Source organism: Arvicola amphibius, chromosome 10 (genome assembly GCF_903992535.2).
Source record: "Arvicola amphibius chromosome 10, mArvAmp1.2, whole genome shotgun sequence".
Taxonomy (NCBI): domain Eukaryota; kingdom Metazoa; phylum Chordata; class Mammalia; order Rodentia; family Cricetidae; genus Arvicola; species Arvicola amphibius.
In genome coordinates this window covers 63707581-63726558 of record NC_052056.1, presented here as the reverse complement: position 1 = coordinate 63726558, position 18978 = coordinate 63707581, and the positions used below count along the sequence as shown (strand labels likewise).

At 47.6% G+C, this 18978-nt stretch overlaps 1 non-coding gene across 1 annotated transcript; it reads left to right on the top strand.

Annotated features, from left to right (window-relative positions):
* The first annotated feature begins 17083 nt into the window (after nucleotides 1-17083).
* Trnak-cuu lies at nucleotides 17084-17156 on the top strand. The gene has a single exon. It is a non-coding gene; the product is annotated as a tRNA-Lys (tRNA).
* The last annotated feature ends 1822 nt before the right edge of the window (nucleotides 17157-18978 follow it).

The following is an 18978-nucleotide window of genomic DNA, read 5'->3' as shown; positions in this document are numbered from 1 at the left end:
CAGCTTTTCAGATCATCTTGAGGGAGAGATGGGAGCTGAAATAACGATGCATGGGACCACAGGTCTGCTGAGCTATGCGGACCTCTTGTTTTCTATTAACCTAAGCTACAGGTGTATCCCTCAAAGATGGATTTGGGCTTACTGTCCCTTGCTGTGCATTCCTTTCCACACTGAATAAGTAAGTCTCTCTTCTCTGCTTCTCACCGTTAGGTATCTCTTGAATTGATGGATTGAGAGCAGGTGGCCCAACAGCTTGTTGCGGCTCCGAGGGTTCAGGCTCCAACTCTACCAACTCCAATAACAAGGATAGAGTGGTAAAAACAGGCCTGGCCTGGAGATGCTCTGAGGCCTGGGCCACCTTCCCAGTTCTGACAAGTCAGTGTGACTTTGGACACATGAACCATGCTCTTTGAACCTCAATTCCCACCCACAAACTGGAGTTCATACCTCTCCTATTTCCAGAATCAAAATCACATCAGGGTACTTTGTGAGCACTTTATAAGACTCTCAGGATACAAGATGCCACCCAGGTACCGGGTGTAGTCTAGGCTTGGCAATGCTACCGTCAGCGTGAGTCATATGAGCCAAGAACTTATTTGAGGCTGGCAGGCTTCTTGGAGTTACGACACCCACAGAAGAGATACCACAGTTCTGCTGCCAACTGCTGTTCTGGAAGGTTGATGTCCTGAGAGTTTTAGCAGGCTGGTCCCATCTCTGGACATTCCCTCCAAGACCAACCGCTTGCATTTGAACTGACTCAGAAGACAGAGCAACAGGTGGGCCACCAATGGGAACCATGCGGCCTTGTCTTTTTGCAGCGTGGGCCTGTGGCCTCATCACAGACACCAGGGATGAGCAGGGATTGAGCTGAGGGGGAGTGCCTGGAGGAACATGGAAGCCTGGGTTCTGGACCCAACACCGATGCCACATGGAAGTACACGTGACGAAGAGATATGCCTGTGTGTAACATGTATGTATAGGAGTGTTTGTGCCTCTGCACATGTGTGGAGGTCAGAAGACAACTTTATGGGGTTGGTTCTTCCCTTTCACCTTTATGTGGCTTCCAGGGATCAAACTCAGGTCACCGGACCTGCACAGCAAGCACTTTCGTACCTACTGAGCCGTCTCGGTGGCCCTGAGATGGAAGATTTGTTTTGGCTCAGGGTTTTGAAGTTTTCAACCCAGGGTCGGTGTGTTGGCTAGTTTTATGTCAACTTGACACAGGCTAGAGTCATCTTAAAGGAGGGAACCTCGATTTTAAAAATGCCTCCTTAAGACTGGGTTATAGGCAAGCCTGTAGGGCATTTTCTTAATTACTGATTGAAGGGGAAGGGCCCAGCCCATGGTGGGTGGTGCCATCCCTTGACTGGTGGTACTGGGTTCTATAAAAAGAGCAGGCTGAGCATGCCATGGGAAGCAAGATGGTAAGCAGCACCCCTCCATGGCCTCTGCATCAGCTCCTGCCTCCAGGTTGTGGCCCTGTTCGAGTTCCTGCCCTTACTTCTTCAATGATGAACAGTGATGTGAAAGTCTAAGTAAAATGAACCCTTTCCTCCCCAACCTGCTTTTGGTCATGGTGCTTCATCACCGCAATAGTAACCCTAACAAGGACGCCAACTTGTTTGATTGCTGTGACCACTGAGAGCGTTTAGAAGAGCAAAGCTAAACAGAACAATACTGATGGTGGCTAGGATATACAGAGAAGGAGAATGGGGCCGAGGACAAGGTGCATTGTTCCGGGGCTCAACTCCAAGGACCCAAGTCCTTGTCTCTACCTAGTCCCTAACTCCTGGTTTTCAGCATCTCCCAGCATCACCATATTAAGAATCCACCAAGTATTAAGCCTAAGTCCTGAGGATCTAACTCCCTCCCCTTAACACACAAGCCTCCTGGGGAATGTAGTCCAGCCTATTACTTCTTCAATGATCAACAATTATGTGGAAGTATAAGCCAAATAAACCCTTTCCTTTTCAACCTGCTTTAGGTCATGGATGGGATTCCATAGATGCACAGGCAGGAAGGGACACTTTAGATCACTTTCCCAGAGCCCAACAGGTGTGAAAATCTAAGAGCTCATTTCCTTAGTTCTCAGAGGCACTGGCAGCCAGTGGGCCAAGAACACTTCCTGGTTAAGCTCCCGACCCCCAGCTGCATCCCCACCTCACCCTGCAGCACACAGTTCCCCACCTCGGGAAAACTGCCTGTGCTTGCTCACTCACCCTGCTTCTTCAGCATCCTGGCCTGTGTGGATGCTGCCCTGGCCCCCAGAATCTTTCCTTCCCCTTCTCACATCTCATTTTTCCAGTCCTCAAGATGCAAGCCAAGCACCCCCTCCCCTCGAAAGTCTCTCTAGGTGCCCCCACCCCGTTCTCCTAACGGAGTTGGCTATATATTCCAAATTGGCCTCTCCCATGTGCTTGACCCAGCCTGCAGGATGCTCCCGATCCAGAGGTGGAGGCTGTGCCCCTTCTGCCAGGTCTGGATGGGATGGTGAGCCCTGACTGGTGATGTCAGAAGCCCTGCCTGTGACAGCTGAAGCTGATTTCCAAAGGACAACACTCCTCTCTGCCTCTCACCATGGGGACACACGAGGGAGTCCTAGCCACAGGGAGAGGCTGTACCCAACGGCTCAGACAGATTGTCCTGGTACCTTCTCTGCACCGTGACCCACAGTAACACAAGAGCCTCAATGAGCACTGCTATTTTAAATCATGACATTTGAAGACAATTTGTCCCTCAGCAATGGGCAGAAACAAATCTCCGGGGACCCTTGCCTCCTGCTCACTGTCAGAGCACTTTGTCACCAGGTGGTGACAGTGACTGTCCTCCTGCTACATTTTGGTCACTTAGGGACTGGGGTCATTGCGCCAGCTGCCTTCCCTGGCCAGACACATTCCACAGAAGTTTACCCGGGGGGCCCTAGGAAGGGAGATGGAATCTGGTGTGTCAAAGGTTAGCTCTCTGATGACAGAACTATGAGCTACATCTCTGGCCACACAAGAAGGATGCTGTAAAGCAAATGCAGCATTTGTTGAGGGATGTGTTCTCTGGACCAGTTGGTCTTCTGGGTGTGTAGAGGTTTGTTTGTCCCCCGTGGAAATCATCTGTCCAAGTACCAGGTCTACACTGTACCTCAAGGGCCCCCTAAGCAGAGATTTATAGTCACAGCAAACCTCCCAGGAGCCCTTGTGGGTCTCAGCTCTTCTGTGTCTTGTCATTTGATCGGCACCCTTTCCACTGACAAGACCCGCTATCAATAAAGGAAATGTCGGCCGGGTGGTGGTGACACACACCTTTAATCCCAGCACTCAGGAGGAAGAGGCAGGTGGATCTTTGTGAATTCAAGGCCAGTCTGGTCTACAGTGTGAGTTCCAAGACAGCTGAAGATACACAGATACCCTGTCTCAAAACAACAACAACAACAATAATAAAGAAAGTGTCTACCTGAGGACCCTCACCTGGACTTCCGACTCCAAATCCTGGCCCATACACACTCCAACCACAATGGGGGCAGCTGCTACTAGCCATGGGTCTCACTGGAATATACTTGGGATTGAGTGACCATGTAGGCATTCTCTGTCTCTTAGCACCTGGAATACTGCACATCCTCCATGCTAACTAAGCATAGGAAATACACATGTAGCCATACTGCGCTGGATTTCACTAGGATGGTGGCTCTCAACCTCCCCGATGCTGTGACCCTTTGGTATAGTTCCCCATGTAGTGGTGACCCCCAACCATAGAATTATTTCGTTGCTACTGCATAGCTGTAATTTTGTTACTGTTATGAATTGTAATGTAAATATCAGCTATGCAAAGACTCCAAGGGGGCTCGCAACCCACATGTTGAGAACCAGTGCACTAGTACACCTGCTGCCCGAAGAAAAACATAAATACATATTCTCTCTCTCTCACACACACACACAATCACACACACACATGCATACACATACAGATACACACATATGTGCGTGCAATACATACATAGGTACTCACATACACATGTATACACAAGCACACACATAAATTTACAGACATATACCATACACATACATGTATACACACACATACGTTCTCTTACATATACATATAAACACACAGGCAGACACACTCTTACACACATAGACTCATACTTTTTTGTTTGATTGTTTTTTTTTTTTTTTAAGACAGGGTTTCACTGTGTAGCTCAGGCTCTCTGGCCTCGAACTTACAGAGATCCACCTGCCTCCGCCTCCTGAGTGCTGGGATTAAAGGTGTGTGCCACCACTGCCCAGCCAAATACATACATACTCTTACACACACAGTAAATACCAGCCAACTAACCTAGATGACAAAAACTCTTTGATGCCTTCTCCACAAACCAGCTTCAAATAACTGTGTGGGTTCCTTGCTGATTAAGTTAAATGTGTTTGTTTCTCCTGTACTAAACTAAACTAAGAATCAAGTTATATGCTATATCTATCTCACCAATGCTGGCTATATAAACATTTAGAGTGGCAAACATGAGTGCATCCACCTTATGTCTGGATAATTAGCCCATAGGAGTCAGGACATGTTCTGTAACCTCCCTGTGCATGTTTGCATCTTGCCTGTGTCTCAGAGGCTAGCATCACTCCCCCCAGCTAAGGGCTGGGCAGGAAGGCTGAGCAGCCAGCAGTCGTCAGTTTATGGTGAGCTGTCAGTGGGTGATGGATGCCCAGGGGTGGGCTGTAAATAAGAGCAAAGAAACTACAGCAGGCCATAGCCTCCCCGGGGACACACACCTCTTCCATCAATCTATTGAATTGACTGCTTGGCACTCAGGCTTCCGCCTGACCCCGTTCCAGTGGGCCCCAAGCATTCTTTTAGGAGACAGCATCCCCTCATAGGCCCGGAACAGGTAAGCTGGGAACCCACTGTTTGGTGCCTTGCCAGCATACTTCCTGAATGACAGAGACAGGTGGGACATTTGTCATCAGCCCAAACATAGTCCCTCCCAAGCCAGGCATCACAAAGCAGAGCTGCAGTCACTCTGCTGAGTCACACTGGTCCTGTACAGCAGCTGCTTCCCTGTACCACATGGACAGGTTGCTCTCTGTGGTCCTTTTGAGTATGGGTGAGCTCAAGCCAAAGTGTGAAAACTCAACTGGTTACACTCTTGTTCTAGATTGGGCTATGGTAGTTCTAATTGTGTCGTATGTCTGGGTATGTACACATGCATGCAGGTGGCCATAGAGGCCGTATGTGCACAAGTGCAGGTGCCTGTAAATATAGTGAGAAGCGAGCAGGCCTGCTTTTCATCCCACCTGGATCCCACACGGCTAGCTTTATACCCAAAATAACAACACACAAATTGTATTCTTTTAAACACTACTTGGCCCATTAGCTTCAGCCTCTTACTGGCTAACTCTCATATCTTGACTAACCCATATTTAGTAATGTGTGTAGCACCACGAGGGGAGGCTTACCAGGAAGATTCTAGCCTACGTCCATCTTGGGTCAGAGCTTCATTGCATCTGACTCACTTCCCTTCTTCCCAGCATTCTGTTCTGTCTACTCCACCCACCTAAGGGCTGGCCTATCAAATGGGCCAAGGCAGTTTCTTTATTAACCAATGAAATCAACACAAATAGAAGACCCTCCCACATCATGTCAGAGGTGTTGGCTATCCCTGCAGCTGAAGTTGCAGGTGTTTGTGCATCAGCTGATACGGATGCCAGGACTCAAACTTGTGTCCTCTAGAAGGGCAGTACGTGCTCTCAACCCCTAAGCCTTCTCCAGCCCCAACAGATACTTTTCATCCTTCAATTGCCCTCAAATGTCCATCGAAAAGTAACAACCCTGCCCTTTCTCGTGGGAAGACTCTCTCGGAACCTACCACAGAGACTCAAGTGTTAGGTTCTGGTCCTCAGCTGGTGACAGTGTTATTGAAAGATGAGTGGATATTTTAAAGATTTATTTATTTTATGTACATGAGTGCTCTCTCTGCATGTATACCTGAACACCAGAAGAGGGCATCAGACCCCACTATAAATGGTTGTGAGCCACCATATGGTTGCTGGGAATTGAACTCAGGACCTCTGGAAAAGCAGTCAGTGCTCTTAACCACTGAGCCATCTCTCCAGCCCAGGCAATCAGATCTTGAAGACTTTCATAATCAATGGATTAATCCATTAATGAATGGATGGATTCATCATGTCATGGCATTATTGGAAAGTGGCAAAATCAGAAGATGGGGCTATCCGGAAGAAGTGGGTGGTCAGAGCCATGGCTTTAAAGGCTATGGTTTATGTCAGGCCTCTCCCAGCTCTTGCTCTGTTGCCTCAAAGGCCTTGCTGTGAGCGGCCACATCTGTCTTTCCACACGATGCTTTCCCTCAGGACAGAGACACGGAGTCAAGTGATGATGAGCCGAAACCTCAGAAACAGTGAACCAGAACCTGCTTCCTTTCACCCTGCTTGCATGTTTGTCACGGAGATGAAGCACTGTCTTACACATGTATCAACCGCCCTACAGAAGGATCTCAATCATTTGTTTCCAGGTAAAGAGTGAGAGACGCCCAGCCAGCTGCCAGGCAAGATGCTCGCTCAGCACCTCATCTGGAGTGCATTGACCAGAGTCACAGGGGAGAGGAAAGTTGGGACCCACAGAGTCAAACAGAAGCCCAAAGAGGCAGTGACTTCCTTAAAGCCATAGGTCAGATGGAAAACCCAAGTTGCCCAAATCAGAGCTCTTGGTACCTGAAAGCAATCCTTCTCCAAGTGGGTAGAGGTCACCTGGAGGTCATAGACAGTGACATAATGTCCTAATCCCAGTGCCCGGCAAGGAGGAACCACTGTGCTCGACACTGTCCGTGTTCTGCCAGACATCAGGGACCCCTTCCTAGATCCCTCCTAGTTTCTGTGACATACTGGCCTTCTGTAACCAGAGGGGCATTCCTCTCGTCCCTGACGAAGTCAACTCTTTTGAAGGAATCAGTGTCAAATAATTTGCCTTTCAGAAGTTCCCTGATCACCATAGAGGTCCCGTGATCACTTTAGCGGTTCCCTGATCACCATAGAGGTTCCCTGATCACCATAGAGTTCCCCTAATCACCAAAGAGGGTCCCCTGATCACCAGAGAGGTCTCTTGAACACCACAGGGGTCCCTTGATCACCATAGAGATCCCTGCTCACAGAGAGGTCCCCTGTCACAGCCTATCCCTGTGTTCCCTACTTTCCCTACTCCATTCCACATTCTTCTGTGATCACCTCTTCTTTAGATTGTATTTGTTTGTTTGTTTTGTTGCTCCGCGGGCCTTCTGCACGGCAGACAAATACTCCACCACTGTACAGAACCCCTGATTCACTTTGACTTTTTATTTAGAGGCAGTGTCTCACTAGGTTGGCCAGGCTGATTTTGGACTCTGAAGCCCAGGCTGGCCTTGAACATCTAATCTAACATCATTCTCCTCAGTAACTGGGAGTGTAGGCCTCCACCACTGGGCCTAGCTATCCCCTCCCTTTAATGTATTACCTGCACCTGGATCAGCCCTTCAGCATTTGACTCTGCAAAGCTTGACCTAAGATGCCAGTAGTTTGTAAAATAGCGAGTGACTCTTAGCACCCCCAAAATAGCATAAAATGTCTTGGATGAACAACCCTGGGCCAAGCATGATGGGTGGAGAATGCTGCGCTTCAGCTCCCAGAAGCTGAAACCAGGAGTTCCTCATCTCCAACTGCCTCCTCACAGGCAGCCTTCAGTCAGTCGCTCCTTCCAAAGCAACACCCCCACAGTACACCTCTGTGGGATTGCTGTTGAAGAGCAGGCACTCTGGAATGCCAGGTCTGGCCCCCAGGCGACACAACACTTAGCACTTACTTTTCAGCACTGGTACAGTTTGCCACACAGGCTGCCAGCCCAGTCCTTCCTGACAGTCACTGGGGTCCTGTCCTGCACACTTAGTCTGATTCCTCTGTGGAATTGTGGGCGTTAGGAGCTGCAGGTCGGTGCTGGTGGGTGGAGGCTCACATTTTCCCAAAGAAGGTTGCTCTGGAAGTGTTCTTGTTGCTTTTTAGGATGTGTGGTAGCCTTTAGAATACATCTTCTACTGGATTTCTTCCTCCTGTCTCAGTCCTGCTTCATCTCCCAATTAAATGGATTTAAATCATTGTCTGAAGCTCTGCTTGGGGGCAGGGGCCGGTGGAGTGGGATGCCACCCCAGGCAGCGTGCTAGGAGATGCAGGTTTCCCAGGGAGATTGAATGCGCTGCAGTGCAAACTCTCTCCACCTGGTGGTGCAGCCTGCCCTGCCCTAACTTTTACTCCGTAGCTGAAGTTGCCACTTTGTAGCATGAGAGTCAGGCTTGTTGGGGTTTCTGTCTGCCAGGTTCCCACAGCCTTTTAGCCCCAAAGAATCGCACAGAGGTCTCCATAAAATTATAAACTCATTGGCCCATTAGCTCAGGCTTCTTGCTAACTCTTATATCTTATATGAACCCATTATTTTTATCTATGTTAGCCACATGGCTCGGTACCTTTCTCAGAAGAGCAGGTCACATCTTGCTTCTTCCATGATCTGGGCTGGACTCTGGAAAAAGCTTCCTTCTTCCCAGAATACTCCTGTTCTCATTGCCCACCTCTACTTTCTATCTGGTTGACCCGCCTATACTTCCTGCCTGGCCAATCAGCATTTATTTAAAACATGATTGACAGAGTACAGACCATTCTCCCGCACCACCACTTTTCCATCCCTTTCATCAGCAAATCTTCCTCAGCAAGATTCCCACATGTCCTCCAGCTTGTGGTGGGGTTTTTGTTGTTGTTGTTGTTGTTTTGTTTTGTTTTTTTTGTTTTGTTTTTTTGTTTTTGTTTTTTTTTTTTTTTTACTCATGCAGTCTAGAAATAATGCATGCAAACCTGTTGGCCTGGGTCTAACATAAAAACCATTGAATTCTAGGGAAGAAACACACCCTGAGCAAATGCAGAAACTTTTTTTTTTTTTTTGGTTTTTCGAGACAGGGTTTCCCTGTAGTTTCTAGAGCCTGTCCTGGAACTAGCTCTTGTAGACCAGGCTGGCCTCGAACTCAGAGATCCGCCTGCCTCAAATGCAGAAACTTTAAATTGGTTGCTGGGAGCCTGATTTTGACTGCTGAGGAACATCCCTGCTTTAGAAAGCTCCACTTTAGTGAGCAGACGTTTCAGATAGTGAGGTTTTTGTTTGGTGTTTTTACGTTTCGAGTTGATACCAGCTTTATCTGTGGGTGAGTCTGGGGTATCTGATGACACACACAAGGCCTCTGGCCCGCCATTTATTAGGACACGCCAATTTCATAGATCCAAATTTTAAGATGCCAGGAAACTTCAGAAGTTTCCTGGTTTCACAGATGTCAAAGCCATGTCACATGTCAGGACATGGTGATTTCAGAGCAAAACAAAACTATTCCAATGATCAATACAAATCCCTCCCTTCAGCTTCTGGGTCTAACCAAGAAGTGCTCAATCTCTAGAAGAGACCCCTGTTTCTTCTTGTAGGTGGGAGGAGGCACATGACACGCTAACTTTGGGTGTGTATCTGTTTCTTTTCTCATCGTTGTGACAAAATAATGGAGGGAAGAAAGATTTATGATGGCTGGGTTTTTCCAGCAGTCAGAGTCAAGCCCGTCATGGTGGGGAAGGCAGAGCAGAGGAACCTAATCTATAGCAGCTTCTTGCTCATACAGTGGCAGAATGAGGGGCAGAGAATACAGATCACAACCAGAACAGGTAGAACTTTCAAAGGGTCAGTCCTGAAGACCTGCTTACAGCCTACCACCTAAAGATCAGGCTAGTACTCTCAAGGAGTATCTGGTTTAGGAGGAGTTGGTGGGGGGGGGTGACAGGCAACGGTCCTATCGCCCTAGATGCTCGATTCAACCAGGCCCAAGGTTGTTGAGAATCCTAGGGAGCTATATGATACTGAACTCTTCTGGTGAGGGCGTTTTCCATTTAGGAAGAGCGCTGAAAGACTTCTATTTCTGTCTGTCTGTCTGTCTTTCAGGAACTTTTTAAGTTGTCTTTCGTGTGTAGATACACACTTGCCATGGCATGAGCGCGGAAGTCAGAGGACGAGTTCCAGGAGTCATTCCCACCTTCTGCCTGTTGAAGCAGGGTCTCTTTTGTTTCTGCCTTTCCGCAGGTTCTGACACAATCTTCCTGCCATCTCTCTCACTGTAGGAGTATTGGTACTACACACACTTGTCACCATCTGGCTTCTTCATGGGTTCTGAGGATCAGACTTGGATGCTTTTTCCTACTGAAAGGCTTTCTGGGGGCAGACAGAGATCTCTCTCTCTCAGCCAAGTGCACAAATGTGGAACCCTGGTCCCTTGGGCAAGACAGAAACATCTGTATTAGTCAAAACAAGTTCTCCTACTCTCAAAATCATTACACAGAAGCCCCTGGCCCATTCTGTCACTCTGCAGGCTGTTTTATCTTGGCAGCTGGCAAGTTAGTCAGAACTGGAAGGTTCTAGAAAAGCTCCACACAGCAGGTCTCCAGGTGAGTGGTGCTCTTTCTCCAAAGACCTTGAGGAAATGCTGCGCTAACTCTCACAGCACATCAATGCCCTCCCACCCACACAGTGCCTGCCACGAAGGCTGACCTTAAACTCAGAAGTTGCTAGAATCATCTTGACCAAGAGAGCCGAGAATGGCTGTTGTTGGGATTAGTTATCCTACAGGCTTGGACACAAGTAGCCTGGCACATAGGTCTGACAAAGAGATAAAAGACTACGGGAGTTAGCAGGAGATGAAGCCCCACCCCAACCCCCAGGAGGCTTCCACCCAGGTCAGTGGAGGAGGTGGTTCCTGTGTGGGTAGCATACCTAAGCAGTGTGAGGCAGCAGGTGGCACCCTCCGCACAACCCTCTGATGAGGGCATCAATACAAAGCCTTCAGCTGCTGGTCACCAGACAAATAGCCAGAGGCTCAGTCACAGAACAAACCTGAGCGCAGAAGAGGGGCCATGGATGAAAGGTCCAGACTGATTACCAATTTTAGGTTGTCAGCTCTTAAGCTCTTGCCTGTGCAGTTCTCAGGATAGACTGTCGCTGGGTGTATCGGTAAGGGGGTTTCAGGAGATGAGCTTCTGAATGATGGGCTCTTTGGTGAGCAGCTTTCTGTGACTGTAACAAAACACCTGAGACAACCCCTTAAAAAGAGGAGAAGCAGCGGGTGGTGGTGGCACACGCCTTTAATCCCAGCACTTGGGAGACAGAGACAGGAGGATCTCGGTGTGTTTGGGGCCAGCCTGGTCTACAAAGCAAGTTCTAGGACAGCCAGGGCTACACAGAGAAACCCTGCCTCCAAAAAAAAAAAAAAAAAAAACCAGGGAAAAAAAAAAGGAAAGCTTTATTTGGAATGACAGTTTAGAGGTTTCAATCCTCGGTCAGTTGGTCAGCTGGCCGGGTTACTCTTGGCTTATGGCAGACAACACATCATGTTGTGAGCACAAGGCAGAGGAATCCTCATTACCTCATTCCTGGAAACAAAAGAGAAAGGAAAAACACACACCCACAACTGCCTAAGACTTCCCGCTCAGTCCTTTTGTTGTTGTTTATTTGTTTGCTTGTTTGTGTTTGCTTTGTTTTTCCAGACAGGGTTTTCTCTGTGTAGCCCTGGCTAACCTGGAGCTCACCCTGTAGACCAGGCTAGCCTCAAACTCAGAGATTAGCCTGCCTCTGTCTCCAGAGTGCTGGGATTAAAGGTGTGGGCTGCTAGTGGCTTGAGGTTCCACCTCTTAAATGATTCTGTCACCTCCCAAAATTGCCAAACTAAGGACTAAGCTTCTAGCACAGTGGTTCTCACCTGTGGATTGAAACCCTTTTAGGGGTTTAATGACTCTCTCACAGGGGTCCCCTAAGACCATTCTGTTTATTAGATATTTACAGTACTATTCATAATAGTAGCAAAATTACAGTTATGAAGTCTCAATGAAATAATTTAATGGTTGGGTCATCACAACACGAGGAACTGTATTAAAGGGTCACAGCATTAGGAAGGTTGAGAACCGTTGCTCTAGCACATGGGCTTTGGGAACAGGGAGGGACAGCATTTGAAATCAGACAAGCTGATTGCTCTCCCAGGGTGATCAGACCATCACAGAGGACCTGAGGAGAGCAGACGGCGGGGAAGGAAGAGTTCACCCCTGCTTCTCTGCATCCCTGCTTCAGTGGGGACATCCACCTCATCGCCTCCATGGGCTCCCGGGATGTCTAAGCCTTTGGACTTGACCCCCATTACACTGCCCGCTTTCCTGGGTTTCCAGCCAAACGAAGATCACAAGGAGACGTTTCAGCCTCTGTCCCCGCATGCGCAGACTCACACAGGCGCTCAGACCACATCCTATCCATTCTGCTACCTGGAGAGCCCCAGTACTCCAGCCACCTCTCTCTCCAAATGCACCTGCAATCTTATTTCCTGTTTATAAGCCTCTCTCTTCATGTGGAGGTAAAGCGCATTCTCAATGTGATAGGAAGAAGGGAAGCCACAGGCGCACCGAGGGCCTCTACCGCAAAGTGGAAACTCTGGGAAAGACAGGTCAGGTCTTTAGATTCGTGTGGACCACTGTGTTTGGCCTCCTGTCACTTTGGGGCTGCGTTATAGCCCTACTGACAAAGAAAGCACCCCTTTTTACAGAGCGCTATTTGTAGCAGCCCTTCTCATCTCCTAAAATAAAAATCCACAGCAAAGTAATCAGACCCCTCCCCCCAGAGAACTTAGAAATACAGTGTTGTAGCTTGAATTGGAAATAAAAGGTCATTTACAATGAAACAGCCCTTCTACGTGTAATGCTGGGAATAAGACTCCTCTCACTGCGGGCCTGGTACAGGTGTGCCTGTTTAGACTACGTAAGGAAAGATGTAAAAGAAATGGCTGTTTATACTCAAATTAAGATTTTAAAATACAGGCTAAATATCACAAAGGGAAAATTATTTTCCAAAATGGTGAACAACCAATATAATTCTAAAGAGATGAAATTCGATTCTTCCAGATTGCCCTGGAGGTCCGGGAATCCTAAAGGCAGCCGAGAACGACATCTTTGCAGACAGACTCAGTAGTAGCTGTAGGCACTGCTGACTGTTGACAGCATTAACACCCTAGAGCTGTGTCAGGCGGCACCTTTGGACATCGTGGGAGGGGCGTAACAAGTCAGCCTCGTGCCAGACCGGCCTCAGCGACTCCAGGCAGAACGCCCACATTGCCATCTCCGTTCCTGGGCGCGTGGGCGAGGAAAGGGCCCAGCCCTGCACCTTTGCAAGCAGGGCGAAGGCGTCCGTCACTACGGAAAGCCGTTCTTTCAACGGACCACTAGGGGGCGTGTCGAGACCAGGATCCTAACATCTGCAGGGTCACGGCCAGATGTGTCCTCATTCGCGAGCTGATACTCGTGAAATAAGTCACGGTGGGACTTGCACTGTGCTAGGCTGGCAGGCATTTGTCCAAACCCATCCCCACCCACACCCGCTTCCCTAGAACTACAGTCGTGTCTCATCACACAGGGAACACATTCTGATAACGCTCAGAGAATCTGTCAGGGTATCGGTTACACTGACGCCAACGCCAAGTGTACAACTTGCCTCTCCTCGTAGCCTCATGCCATCAAGACAGTGAACAACATGAGATGTATTGGATGCCGAAGTCTAACAGCAAGCTGCAGTACAGTAAACACTTTTTTTTTCCCCTTGGGTCCCACGGACAACATCCAGGGCCTCACACATACCAGACAGGCAGGCTCCATCTCCAGCTTCAGCGAATGTTTTTCATACATGCAGGAACGCACTCTGAAACAATGACGGTGTAGTACAGCACACAGGTAAGCCAGTAAATGCGTCATGCTTTGTCATGGCCAGGTATACCATGCTGTCTATAATTGCATATGCTATACTTTTACGACTGCTAACAGAGTAGGTTTGTTTACAGTAGATCACCACAAGCCGGTGAGTAATGCCCTCTGATGTCTGAACAGTTACCATGTCACTAGCAGATAAGACATTTTCAGCTGCTATTATCTTATGAGACAGCCCATGTACATGGTCCATCACTGACCAAAACAGAAGTCAAAAGACTGAGCAATAATAATAATATGAGAATCACTCTTTTAAAAAACTTACCTTCCAACACTTTTTTTTTGGTGCTTTGTCAAGTGTTGAACGGTTGGTAAGGAGGCTGGGGGCGGGGTGGGGGGCAGAACATAGTGGTCTGCCCAGAGTTCCATGGCTGGCAGGTGGCAGGAAATCCCTGACCTTCAGTGTTGAAAGCCACCTGGAAAAGAGTCCTGTGTGCCAGAAGGAATCTCTCTACAATGACATGGGCAGGGGGGAAGCGATTATACAAGGTGCGTTTTTCTACGGTGTTTGTGGCTTGATTCATTCAAACATATTCATTCAAATATGTTGTACTGGGGAGGTCCGATGAGGCCAGCATTCACAGCACAACCGCGGCTTACGAAACAAGTGGTACCCACTGTCAGTATACTAGCTGAGCCTTGTTTTCAGCCCTCACTGTGGATAAGAAACATGAGGAATGAATATTCTATCTATCTATCTATCTATCTATCTATCTATCTATCATCTATCTATCATCTATCTATCTATCTATCTATCTATCTATCTATCTATCTATCTACCTATGAAGGCTGACATCAAACTCCCTGCCGCTTCCCAGTATAATTTTAGTCAGAATCTCAGAAAATGAGGGCCAGACACTTTGGCTTGGGTTTTTATTAGGTTTTCCTATTTTATTTTATTTTATTTTATTTTATTTATATGTATACAATGGTCTGCCTGCGTGTGGCCCTGCAGACAGAAGTTGGCACCAGATCTTATTACCGGTGGTTGTGAGCCACCATATGGTTGCTGGGAATTGAACTCAGGACCACTGGAAGAGCAGTCAATGCTCTTAACAACTGAGCCATCTCTCCAGCCCCCCCTATTTTATTTTTGAGACGGGTTCTCCTATATTATAGCCCAAGTGAGACTTCAGTTCCTGGGTCCAGGTGATCCTCCTGCCTCAGGCCCCTGAGCAGTTGGAACTGTTGGTACACATCATCACGCCCAGCAAAATGTTACCAAGCCGCAGCAGCAATCCCTCATGTTTCTTTGTTTGTTTCTAAAGATCCCTAGATGATTCTGGGGTTCAGCCAATCTCTTTGTGGCATAGATGCAGAAACAGACCTAGCAAGAGGGCATAATTTGCCAAATGTCAAGTGTTCTGGAAGCAGGAGACAGATAAGATACACTGATTTCTAACTCAGAATGAAAAAACTAAACTAAACAGAACCTAAAACTCAACTCTTGGTGTCTATGGGTATGGCTCAGTGGTTAAGAGCATGGAGCAGGTACTGTTCTTCCAGAAGACCTGGGTTCTGTTCCTGCGGCCCATGCCCGGGGAAGGGGGGCAGTTAAACAGCCTGAAACTCCTGTTCCAGATCCAACCCTCTTTTTCTGTCTGTCCTCCAAGGGCTTCTCCATGCATATCCCCATACTCCTGTACAGATATACAGACATATACATAATTACAACTAACATCTCTAAAGAAAAAAACCTCAACTGTTGTATCAGGCTAAGTCACCCCACAAGAAGACACGACATGAGGACCCTCTGGGTACCAAGTAGTAACCCGAAAGCCTCCCGGTCACGCTTCCCTTGATGTAAGCTGGTCATTGCCCAGTGTTCTTTCCCCAGCAGCATCATTTGGTTCAAGGCCTTAATATATTCTAATGTAATCCAGAGTTATGTTTTTACATTTTTAAAATATTGTATTATTGCTCTGTGTGTGTGCGCGCACACGCACACACGCGTGTAAATGTACATAGATACAGATGTATGTGGGTATGCACCTACTATAGTATGTTTGCGAAGGCCAGTGGACAGCTCTTGGCAGCCTTTTACTTTGTGCTCTGGGATCAAATCCAGGCCATTATAGGAAAATACTTTTACGTGCTGAGCCGGCCATTCCCAGAGCCCGAATTCTGCTCTTTAAAAGTCATAATTGAGAGGCGTGTTAGTGCCTTTCTCCTTTCTCTCTGCAGTGAGCAGATGACTTCGTGGGTCATACCTGAAACTCAGGTGTTCCTTGGATGGATAGCCTACAGCTCCTCTAACATGTTCCCTGCTGATGTATCCCCAGGGGTAGACTTCCCACCTAATGGGAGTCAGCAACCCAATGTAGCAGAAGCTTCCTTAGTTTTTCCAGGCCAAGCCGTCCACCCCTGTAAGATGTGGTCCAGATTACTCTTTTTTGGTTTTTTTTTAGTTGTTGTTGTTTTGGTTTGGCTTTTGTTTGTTTGTTTGAGACAGAGGTTTTTTTGTTTTTTTGTTGTTGTTTTGTGTGTGTGTGTGTGTGTGTGTGTGTATGTGTGTAACCCTGGTTGTCCTGGAGCTAGCTCTGAAGATCAGGCTAGTCTCAAATTCACAAAGATCTGTCTGCCTCTTTCTCTTGAGTCCTGGGATTAAAACTGTGAGCCACCAGTGCCAGCCAGAATTACTCTTAACCAAATGGTTTTATATATGAAACCAAGAATCTGTTGCTTTGGCGAATCTGCCAGTTAGCAGATTCCCATCATTTTAAATTAATCCATTTGAGCATCAAGATGGAGGGAAAGCTTTGGTTCTTAGTGTAGTGCAGGCGCCTTACCCCTCCATTTGCCTTCCCCGCCTCTGCCCTTGTTCACAAGCTCACTGTCTTCAGAGGAGAACCAGGCTTTTCCTCTGCATCTCCCACCACACTCACCCACTTGACTCCTCCCCAAGTGGAGGGCCGCATACCCTGGCAGCTCTGCGGTTCCCCTCAGCCTACATCCCGACTGCTGTGGGGCAGTCACCAGAGAGACAGCTCAGACAAAGGTTTAAGTCAGTAGAAAATCTTTATTAGCCAGCCAGTGACTACGCTGGGTATTTGGGGTTCAATGTAGCTCCAAGAGTTTTCAGGGTGAGCTTTTCAGCACAAAAACCATGTCCTGGGTTGACACACTTCAGTTAGCCAGAAGTGGAACTGCAGAAGCCAAAAAGCAAGGTAGCACACTAGAGACTTTCTCAGATGATGGAGGAGTGTCTATGTGTTACTTTCATTATTAATAAAAATACTGCCCAGCTAGCTCGGTCGGTAGAGCATGAGACTCTTAATCTCAGGGTCGTGGGTTCGAGCCCCACGTTGGGCGCCAATCTGTAGAATGGAGCGGCGGGCTGTGTCCCGCCACCCGGCTAGCTTTACCCAAAATAATTACACAGAAACTGTATTCTTTTAAATACTGCCTGGCCCATAGTTTCAGCCTCTTACTCACATCTTGATTAACCCATATTTAGTAATTTATTTAGCACCACGAGGGGTGGCTTACCAGGAGAGATCTTAACCTGCATCCATCTCGGAGAGGAGAAGCATGGAGACTCACTATGGCGACTGCCTGAATCGTCTCCCCACTCCTGCTACCCAGCATTCTGTTCTGTCTACTCCGCCTACCTAATTTTCTGTTCTCTTAAAGGGCCAAGGCAGTTTTCTTTATTAATTAACCAATGAAAGTAAAATAGACAGATAACTCTCCTCCATCACTCAGAACGGTGGACTTTGATGGGTTAGGCCTTTGTTCTCATTTTGACTCTTGGCGCTGTCTACACGTTGAGTTTCACAGCCTGAATGGCACTTCCATCATGAAGTCAGTCGTGCTAAGGTCTGGACCCTGTCACACCACTACGTTTGAGCTGTTCAGCTTTCCAGTTTCTGTGGGATAGATGCAGAGACATACCAATGACGGTTTCGCTTGCATTTCTGGAACTCCTCATTGGGACTTTTAGTCCATCTGTGCATGCTCTGTTAAACTGCTGAAATCAATCTGGTTCGATTTCCGTAACATCCCTTGCCCTTTTGGCTCTCTTCTCTAGCAAGGCTCCAGCTCAAACTGTTTTCCTAGTTTCTTGTTCTTGGCCAACTGTTTGAAGCACAGGCAGAAGCATGCCCTGCCTCTGTGAGAGCCGCCTGCAGAATCCTTAACAAGCATAGATGTGCAATATTCCTTTACACTGTGTGAATATATGTAGCTATGATTGGCTTAATAAGGAAGCTGACTGGCCAATAGATGAACAGGATAAGATTAGGTGGGAGAGCCAAACTGAGACTTTTGGGAGGAAGAAGGGCAGAGTCTGGAGTCACAAGCAGATGCAGAGAGAAGCAAGACGGGCCTGCCATGCTGAGAAAAAGCATAAGAAATATGGGTTAATTGAAAACATAAAAGTTAGCTAGTAACAAGCCTGAACTATTGGTCGAACATTCATAATTAATATAAGCCTCAGTGTGTTTATTGGGGAGCTTCTGTTGGTACAGAAATTCCATCTACACAGATTCCTCAAAGGGGGCTGGAAAGATGGCTCAGCAGTTAAGAGAGCTTCTTCTTTTGCAAAGGGTCTAGGATCTGTTCCCAGACTCCTTACCTCCACATCTTACCCCAGAGATCCACGGCTCCTCTGGGCTCTAAGCTTTGACCTTCATCACCCACTCTCCCCCCTCCAGTGCCCTGCCCCCACTTCATGTCCCCAACACCCACCTCCCACTCTGCTCAGCCTGTGACTTACTCAAGGGATCCACAGGCCTCCCATATGGGTTAATTTTGCTGACTTGAACAAGCAAAGTCAACTAGAAAGGAAATCTCAGTGGAGAAAAGGCCTCTATCAGACTGGTCTATAGGCAACTCTTTCGGGCCTTATTAATATTACTTCATCATCATATTTATATTTATTTATTTATTATTGGTCAGACAGAGTCTCACTGTATAGCTCTGGCTGTTCTGGAACTCTCTATGTAGACCAGGCTGGCTTTGAACTTACAGAGATCTACTTGCCTCTGCCTCTTGGCTGTATGTATTAAAGGTGTGCACCACCACACCCAGCAGTGGGGCTTTTTCTTGATTAATGATTGACGTGAGAAGGGCCCAGGCCTGTAGCATGAATTCTAATCAGTATAAGTAATAAAAACTCAGAGTCAGCTATCAG